Genomic DNA, 7,360 nt, shown 5'->3' with positions numbered 1-7,360 from the left:
CTCTTGATCCCGAAGTGCAACTTCTCTGTTTCTTATTTTATCTTGGATATGCCTTCAATAGTCTTATGCTTCAGCTCTTTGATCTCCCTGATCATCATCTGCACCCCACACCAAAAAGGGTCTCTGTGGGGGTTCAAACCCAACAACATTGACCCATTCTCCACTCTTGGTGATGAAACCTTCCCTAGGATGAGCCATAGCTAAGAACATGTTCAACCCCTCCTTTATTCCTCCCTTACACACTCCCTCATTACCCATTTACCATCTTCCTTCATTCCTAGTTCCAAACACCAGGCCAAAAAAATAGAAGCCACATTTGTATTTGTTCGAAATCTAAATGTAGATTTCATGTATGCTTCTCCTAAGAACATGATTGTCATGCGTAGGAATTGTGGATCCTCTATCTTGAAAATGTTGTGCATTCTTTCCTCTATGATCACCCCCTTAAAAGCCCCTTGCTATTTCGGCATGCAAGGAAGAAGTTTGCTTCCATCTTGAATCTTTTGACCCTAGACGCTACCCTCTCTCAGTTGCACCTACACATAACCATATCAAATCCACAAAGTTTGAATGCTTTGCAATAGGGAAGGGAATATATCTTTGGAGATGGGTTGTCTATCTTGAATACTCTACCCATATATGCCAGTAAACTCTGCATCTAGCAGTGTTGATTTGAAGTGCTTCAATGATCTTCTGCACTAGCGGTGTCCTTAAGCTGGTACGACTTCAACATCTAGTCAAATGCATTTGCTTGTCGATACCATTGTATCCCATCCTACCTTGCACATCTAGTGCCCTCTCCACCTAATTCAAAGGGTACATGGCACAAGTCTTCCCACCAGTCAATTCTATCTATTCCATTCACACCACAACCCCAATTTGAAGCCCTATCTGCAATCGTATTGCCTTCTCTCTTGATGTGTGATATTTTGAAGTCTTGGAAATTATGAAGCTTCTTGATAATCAACTTGATGAATTTGTTGAGTTTCTAATTTTGGGTCTATTGGGATGTGTGTAGGGCCTCTCCTAATGAGATTGCATTAACTATAATATGTGAATCTCCTTCTAAGTGTAGTTTTGAGACTGATAGTCGACTAGCTAGCAAAGTTGCTTGTGCTTTTACTTCATTGTTTGTGTCATACTTTAGTTTTTGAGCGCCAATTGTTAAGATGACATTGTATTCATTCCTTGCAACACATCTTGCACCCGAGGGTCCATGATTACCTTTTGATGCTCCATCAAAATTAATTTTAATCCTCCCTTGATCCAGTTTTTGCTACGCCACTTCTTCATTAGCCTTTAGAATAGGATAAACCCTTTGAAACCCATTAACAGACCAATAATACATTTATATTATTTATTATATAATTTTATAATTAAAATATACCTAATTTATAATACAAAATATACTTATTAAATAATTATTCAAAAAATATATACTAAATTACAAGTATCTCACTTGAAATTGACCAAAAATTCACATTCATCTTTTAATAAATGCTTACTTTTCCAATGTCAAACAAGTAACAATTTTTTAATTCTATAATCTAATTTCTTAAAAAATAAATAAATACATCAAAATATCTATTTGTTCAAATTATTAAACTAAACGTATGCCATTAGAATCTTTGATTAGACAGGCTCATTTTTAAAAATACCCCCACGGTCATAAGTGGCTTGTGAATAAGTTTGGCGGCGCCCCGCGGTCATGTGTGAGGCCTCCCCTGATAGAAGGCACCGAACCATTTGGAAAGCTGCATGTTCACCAACCTTGAGCTCCACACTTTTATATGCCCCTAGATTAAGGATTTCTATGTGTTAAACAAAAATAATATAGTGCTTTTCAAATCTTTTTAGAAGACTACAAGTGGTGTGGGGTCTTAGAGTAGGTGGTCTACATATTGATAAAGTGGACTTATTATTAATTATTAAAAAAATAAGTATAAAAATAAAAGAGGTATATATTAATTGTGAATTTTAGTAATAAAAATAGAATTGTTTTATATTAATAGGATATGATGTCAATTGTTCTATAAAAAAAAACAAATGATGTATCACAATGTAATATCATTGCATCAAATGTGTAAGTGCACACATCAACAACATGTTTGGTGCATAACATGCCTATAAATACATCATGTTGTATAGCCTTTTGAGTTTTCTATCTATAACAACATTATAAATTGTAAGTTCAAGTTTATTTGTTTAATGCTTTATTTTATTTTATTTGTATTCTAATGTAATAAGTTGTCAGATTTGTAAAAGGAAATTTCATAAAATATGAAAATCCATTGTAGTGCAAAATGGATACAACAAATTAACATGAACACATTGCATGTCATAATGTTTAAATGGTCAAAAAAAAATCTTCAACAAACTATTTACAACTCTACAATCCAACGTCAATTACTAATAGGGGAACAAAAGATGAGCAATCTAGCACTCAAGCTTAAATTGCCAAACTCAAGTTATGAATTATTTTTTGTAATCATAGTCTTTTGTCCCACCATTAAGTTATGAACTATCAAATTGAAGTTATACATTGTTATTTGTCCTCGTAGTCACATATTCATTTGTTGGTTGAGGAATTTTTTATACTCCTAACCAACATGTCGCATGGTCTACCTTCTAGAGGTACCCAAAGGTCCACTCTCAACGTGTTAGGAGATAGTCACATGAGCCAAGAGCACACTCACATCAAACACATTGGGAGAAGGCTTACACATACACCATACACAAAGTGTACACATAGCATATACATATTACAAGAATCACACAACTAACATCACACGGTGGAAGAATAAATTAATCAATGTGCACAAACACCAATGTCTCACAAAAAAGATATTCTGATTGGACACATACACCAATGGCACAGACAAGAAGATACTTTCATTGAACACCCACACCAATGATACAAAAAAAATGTGACTCTTATTGAGAACACACACCAATGGCACATAAGACAAGATACTCTTATTAGGAATGCACAATGACACATGGATAACACGGTAGATATAAGGTAAGGAATGTTAGAAAAAGATCCAATGGATGCTAAGCAAAGTTGGGTATGAATCAACATGCCCACAAAAGGAACCTAACCTCCAAGATTTAATGCTCCTAGAGTAGGAATTACTTATATGATCATAATAGTGTATACATGTGCTCTAGATGTGCCATAGTATCATTATCTTGGTTAATTGTATTTAAAAAAATGTCGTTAGTTATCACTTGTTAAGAAAACTCTAACATGAGATATCATCAAATCACTTTGAACCCCCAAAAAATAGTATGAGACACTCTCTTGTGAATCTCTAGTACACCTACAGCCATCATGACTCAACACAAAATAGTGTGGCACAAAAAACAAGGAACAAAACTTGGCATACAAACTTTTTAGCATGGTTTTAAAATGATCCTTACAAAAACCATGAAGGAGACATGAAATCCCCTAATACAAAGCATGCAATTTTTCTTTTAAAATTCAAATTTTACAATTTATTTTTGAATGAAAAAACCAAATATTTAATGCAAAGTCCATTGATGGAGGTAAAAACACTTGGTGGGATCATAAAGAATTTATCCTTGGTGGGATCATTAAGAACCATTCAACTTCCCCACCATGCCCATTAACATAGCTCCCAATTTTGAAATAAATTTTGATAAAAAAAATTCGTCAAATTGTCTTATTTATTATAATTTTCTTGTTGCATGTAATCTTAGAAACAAAGAGATGTGATTTGTGCTTGTCGCCACATCCACATTTGTGGGGAACAATCTTTTCTCTGAACTAGGTTCCATTTCAACTTTTCCCCTAGTGAGCCTCTTTTGGATCAAAACCATTTTTTATTTCCTTCTCACCTTGAAATTTAGTACCATCTTGGTCAATTAGTTGCTCCTTCATTTTATGTAGGTGGTTTGTTTATATATCTCCTCTTCTTGCTATATTGTCCATTCTAGTGTCTCTAATGTGAAAAACCCATCCGAAGTCTTGTCACATGCCTATTATCTTTCCCTTATCTCCACCTTTTTAGATATTTGTAATCCTTGACTTGTCTTCCATCACTGTCATAACATGTTTCTAAATCTTATAATGATAATATATCTATATTATTTTTTATACAATTGTACAATTAAAATATACCCAATTTATGCTAAAAATTCACATTGATCTTTCTAAAATTCCCCCATCTTATAAACCTTGTTTTTTAAGTATAAAGTAAGAGTTAATATCTAATTAATTCTCCCCTCTAACCGGACCACAGCTACCCCACCATAGAGAAAATAATATAGTAAAGAAAGGCTCATTTAATGTTGTGAAATTTTTTGGCGGCGCCCCACGGTCATGTGGTAGGCCTCCCCTCATAGAAGGCACCGAACCATTCAGAAAACTACATGCTCACCTACCTTAATCCCCACGCTTTTATCTGCCCCTAGATTAAGGATTTCCATGTGTCAATCTATATTGCTTTTCAAATCTTTTTAGAAGAGACTAGAAGTGGTCTCGGATCTTATAGTAGGTGGTCTACATATTGATAGAGTGGACCTATTGATAATTAAAGAAAACAATATATTTAAAATTTAGTACATAATTTAAATTGAAAGTTAAAGGTGTTTTAAAATGTATAATATATATGTTTTTTCAATTTTTATATAATTATATGTGAATATGGTAATATAATTTCATTTGTATTAATTTATATTTAATTTTGACATGGCATATTCTTAGTGTAAGTGTAAATATGAAACAGTTACATATTACTTGTGACAAACGTATATGTATTGGGTAAAATAAAATAAAATTTTAGTAATGAAATAATAATTATTTTACTTTAATAGGACATATCAATTGTCTTATTAAGCAAAATGTGTTTCCAACATCAAATGATGTCTCACTACACAATATCATTCTATTAAATGTGCAAGTGCAAAAATCAACACATTTAGTGCATGGCATGCCTATGAATACATCATGTTCTCTACTTGCTTTTTTTCTACAATCTTGTATAGCTTTTTGAGTTTGTTATTCATGATCACAACATTATCAATTGTAAGTTTAGATTTGTTTCTTTAATGCTTCTTGGAGGTTTTGTAATAGACAATTTCATAAAATGTGCAAAATAATTAAAACAAATCAAAATGAACACATTGCATGTCAAAATGTTTAACCCCCCCTCCCCACAAGAAAAATCTTCAACAAACTATTGAAAGTTGTACAATCCAACTTCAATTACTAATTGAGGAACAAAAGATGAGCAACCAAGGACCTAGGCTAATCATCTATTCCACCATTAGTGTATATTGTCAAACTCAAGTTATGAACTATTTTAATCGTATTCATAGTCTTCAGTCCCACCATTACTATGAACTATCAAATTGAATTTCTACGTGTTAGTCATCTTCATAGTCATTTGTTGATTGAGGTTGAAGGGTTTTGAATATTTTATACTTCTAATCAGCATGTCTCACGGTCTACCTTCCATCGTAATAAAGTGAATCCAACTTTATAGTATATATACTAAAGTTGTAAACTTTTTTCTGTATTAGTTGAATGATAATAAAAACAATGATTTTTTGTGAGATATTCTAAAGTTAGGTTCAATGCTAATTATTTTGAAAGCCTTGAAAATGGGTGCTACATTCTTGATTTGAATTTTTTTTTAAAATTATCCACACTTGTGTGTATATGGTCATGTCAATCTCTAATATTAAGGTACAACATTGTTAAGCCCTCTCCCTTAATCAATACTTTGACTATCTATATAGTCATGGTTAAGTTGGATTAATTTGTCATTATCTTGAAAGCTAGGATAATGGTTGGTACATCGTCCAACTGGATGCTTACGAGTCTTTACCTTTGATCTTGTTTTATTATTTGGTATACACATGACTGCCATTCTAAAACTAGTGTTGAAAAATTTCTAATAAGTTTCTAAGTATCTTGTTTAGAACTATTTTGGTAGTATAAATGACACAAAATATGTAAGGCTTACCAGTCAAATGTCAAAGAATGTAAATAAGGTGAAAAAACAATAGATTGTGAGTGTAGAGTTGAATCTAATACAATGTACTAATATATTTAGAGTTGTATTTTTTTGTTTATGTTAAATTCATTTTTCAAACATCAAGAATATACTCAATAACACAACCACTCAAAATGTAGGAAAAAATAAGTTTGGAACAATAAATTATTACTCCAAGTACCAAAATATAATTTTTTTTAATAATTTGTAAATGCTTTCTAACTATATAAAAGTCTATAGATGTCAAAGTTCAAATAGAGGAAGAGAATAAATTATTTTTACTTGTTTAATCAAACTACATTTTATTATTATAGGTTTAAGAATTCTAAGAATTGTAATGCCCCAAGCCACACACCTAGGATAAAATTGTAAAACAACATTTTTATATGACAACAACAACTAATATGCAACATTTTGCTCTTACACAACAATATGCAAACATGTCATGTGAAACATAAAAACACTAGTGTGTTAATCACATGATAATATCATCATTGCTACAAGCAAGGTGGCACTAGTGCAAGACTTGCCAATCACAAGATGAAACCACCATGATGAACATATAAGAGGGAAAAACAACATCTAAGTGACGATTGAGTGCTAACCCATAATTGTGTTATCTCACAATCCAACACAAGGGTATTATCTCACAATCCAACACAAGGGAAGGAATAGGGTAATATTAGCCTCATATTCGCATGTAGAGACTCTTAAAACATAAAAAGCACCATGGAAACCCACACAAACAATAGAATGATTAGGAGATAACATCCCTCAACTAAATAAATAAACCATTGACTTTCAAAATGAGAAGTATGATAAGAGTAAAAACCACCTTTCACTCATTCAATAAACCAATTAAATCGCATCTAAAGACATGTACAATCCTTCACAAGATTTTTCCTTACTAGAAGTACAAATACCTCCACCAACTACTACAACAAAAAGTCACTTCCAATAAATGACAGGCTTCCCAAGATAAATGGGTGTCATAAATCTTAAGATGTGACACTTTTCAATAAAGTGAAAACTTGGGAAGAGTCACCAGGCCAAGATGAAGAACTTTTGTATACAAATTTCCTTTGGGAAATGGCCAAAAGATCTAATAAATGATTACACAATAAAAAATGGGGCACTAGACGAAACTAGTTCCTAGATAGGATACTAGTGTGATTTTACAAGTTTCTAGGCCCTGTGTTAGAGTTCTAGTCTAGCATTGGGGTCATATTTTAGCCTAGGAATCTCACATAGGTATTGTAGTCCTTCCTAGCACTGCACTCTTGAGTATAATACTAGTTCCTAACGAGTAATAAAACTTTATAGAGTGTGAAAAACAA

Source organism: Cryptomeria japonica, chromosome 2 (assembly GCF_030272615.1).
Source record: "Cryptomeria japonica chromosome 2, Sugi_1.0, whole genome shotgun sequence".
NCBI lineage: Eukaryota > Viridiplantae > Streptophyta > Pinopsida > Cupressales > Cupressaceae > Cryptomeria > Cryptomeria japonica.
The sequence above is the reverse complement of the archived record's forward strand: the minus strand, read 5'-3'. Positions refer to the sequence as shown.